Here is a 3,309-nt window from a genome sequence, read left to right as displayed (position 1 = left end):
AGTGAAAATTGTCGACTGCCTCTTAGTTTAGACCGAAATGATAAGGCGCAACATAAACTGTGTGCATTTCCTGAATGCTCCCAACAAAGTATCTATCCCAAAGGAAAACAGGCGGGCAAATTTGAATGACGCACTACAACCTAAAACTAAACCACGTTGAACAATCCTTAGATAAGCGTCAGCTTCAGGTCTATATCCAATGACATCAATATTTCGGTATAGCGGCGCGCTTGCACATGTAACCATACGGCCCGACAATTGCCAAAGCATTTCCAAGTTCAACATTAAGCCAGCCAAAGTACTCAGTTAGGTGTCATAACCTAGAAACCAGCTGTGATTAGAAAACTAGAAAACAATACCCGAAATACTCAGAATTCTTAGAAGTCTAATGTTAAAAAGGGCTGACAATTCATGTACATATGTTTGATGGGTAATACCTGCCTGCAGACCCATGCTTTTGGTCTGAGTCGAGCCAAGCAAGAAATCTGACGAACTCCGGGTAATGTAAAGTGCAATCGAGCCAGGTTTAGGGGGCTTACATCGATCTACGTCTTACTACATGCCCATACACACTGGTTCATTCTCACTCAACTGCAGCCATTATGGAAATAAGACAGAACTGTATATCTAAAAACACCCGTCTCATTTTGCTATTACTCCTTCCGCCATTGAATAACTTACTTTAACATTAAGAGTTTGTGAGTATTCACGTCTTGCCGTTAGGTAGTGTTAAAAAAAACTACGATAACATACGATAACTGGTTTTCATGATATAGGATACCAGGATGGAACGAGTCCGTATTCTCTGTGCCTGTTTAAGTACGCTAAGCCAACCTCTGTCAGAAGGGGTAGTTCTCGAGACGTTAGGTGAGCGGTAAATTTTTGCCAGGAGTTCCAGCTGTATTTACTGAAAATAAAGCCCACCGCATAAATATCACAATAACCAGTGCAAACGCTATCGAAAATTTTACTGGATTTGCTGCATCAATGATGATCCTAGGTGACAAACGCGTACGATGCGCCGCGTCTACATCACTGCTGAGGAAAAATGGGCTTGTTTTGAGATACCGTACACAGACTCGATCTGACCGGAAACGAACACTTTTGCCGAGAAATACACCAGAGAGGCATTTTTTGTTCCATACTGCCTAGCTCTAAATAGTAAGCTTATCCACTGGGCAAAACAGTTTTATTATTATGATCATGCAATGCAATTACCAAACGCTACATTCGGGCTTGTTGGTGTCCCGTCGCAGCGAAGCGGCAAGCTAGAAGCGAAAATAAACCTCCATTAATCATCATTTAGAAACGACATGAAGCTCGCGCCTAATGAAAGAGGACGGGACGTTTTTGGGTTTGTGTTTTCGAATATAGGGTCACTTAGTCGTAGTATAATACGTCAGCGAGTTGACGACCTGTCTGAACAAATTGTTGGCCTCGGGGTGATAGACAAATGGGAAGAACGCGTGGTACATAATTGCACTGGAAAGCGCGTACAGTCAGAGAAGAGATTGGCCAATTGATTAGTGGTCTTCCTCGCGTCTGCCGACTACGTCCATCCGCGTTCTTGACACCGAATCACTGCACTCATTCGGGTGACCGTTTCGCTGGACAATGAGAGGATGCTCTGCGTCATGGGTATTGAATCGATGATAAGAATCAAACACCGTGGAGTAGCTCGACATTTTCACGAGTATGTGTACCCGCAGAGTATTGCGGTAAGCTAAATACTGTAGATCAATGAATAGATTGATTTATTTAAAGAAGTTAAATAAAAGAAGGTAAATTAATAATTCTATTTATTACAGTTCTCTAGTGACAATACTCGAGCAACTTTAATGATCTATAGTTACTATAACGATAGTGTAGATGTCGATTAAATATTCATTATAAGCATCTAGACCATATTTGCTGATCCATATCAGCAGTCTGGCTTTGGTTGCAACCCAAGCGAACACTCCTGACCTTTTAGGTCTGGCCTGTGTTTGATAGATGCCAAAAATATCATAAGTTATTCTAAAACCAGCTTTCCAAGCAGTCAACGCAATTCGGAGAGAAACTTTTTGCTGTGGAAGTTACCTTATCTGTCTTTTCTTAGCAAACTGCATAAACATATTATTCCGTTAGCATTACTATTGTTGTTGACACCTCCGATATTGGTTGTACATTCAGTACTACGTAAGCTATACACTATATTTTTGGGCTTGCCGTATTGTCTGCTGTTATGGCTATTAGAGGTATGAAAGCAACAACTGATTATAATGCCATCAGCCCGTCAACGTTAGACTTGTTTCCGGACTTGCCTAGAGCCTTCAACATGCGCTGACGGTTGTTCTCGTACCAATTTGACGGCACCCTGACGGCCTGAAACTCTCACCACCTTTACAATTTACTGTAACAACTCAGATCAGCCTCAATTTCAAATGCCCTCCGGTCTCACGCAGCTCGTTATGGCCAGAGTATAGCATGTGATCCGCTGCTAGTTTCCACAGTGTAGAGCGCGACTCCTTCCTGTCCAAACATTAGCGCGACATAAGCAAAAGCGATTCCCCTATCGCTCTTCATACATACAGGGTCAAGCTGAACCACGAATTAGCACTGTGCAAATCATAGTACGCAAGTCGCATGAAATTTTTATTGTTTTTGCATCTAACTAATAGCTTTTCTCTCGTTGTCAGCTTTGGAAAGGGTTCCTCTGGACCGGTTTTCGTTTTCATTATGAATCGAGTAAAGCCTGAGGAAAGAAAAACTAGTGTCCTTATGGACGCTGTCATGAATGCATAAACGGGTCGATAAGCTTAGGGCAGCCGGCAGTTATAGATCGGGAGCTGCTGAAGGATGATGGCTTGTTAGCTGGTTGCTTGGTTCGGTCGTTCATTGCGATAGTTACCGTTCTCATTTCATTTGCTCAAAGTAAACATGTACAGCGAGGACGGCTACTCCACGCCGAAGCAGGCTTCCATGACAGCGCTCTCCTTGTTGTTACAGGAAACGCAGCTGTAGTTGTCGGAGGTAGGTTCTGACGCCGCCTCGTCAAGCAGTCTCTGTGGACGCTTGTGGCCGAACGGAATGCCGCAAAGAACGATTGAAAGCAATTAAAGGTAAAAGAGACAACAGGCCTCACCTGTATGTAACAGCGCTACTTCGACATGAAGTGGCACTGGCTGAATAAAAATCCTTCGTATTGGTGGTACACATTATTACCCAAAATAGAACACAAGCAATGGAAAGGATTAAGGGATAGGGACGAGTAATTTACAAAAACATACTAGTGGCATATATGTTTTATTCGGTTCATGCAAATAAACA

This window comes from Varroa destructor, unplaced genomic scaffold (assembly GCF_002443255.2).
Source record: "Varroa destructor unplaced genomic scaffold, Vdes_3.0 BEIS01000002.1, whole genome shotgun sequence".
NCBI lineage: Eukaryota > Metazoa > Arthropoda > Arachnida > Mesostigmata > Varroidae > Varroa > Varroa destructor.
Note: the sequence above shows the minus strand (reverse complement) of the source record.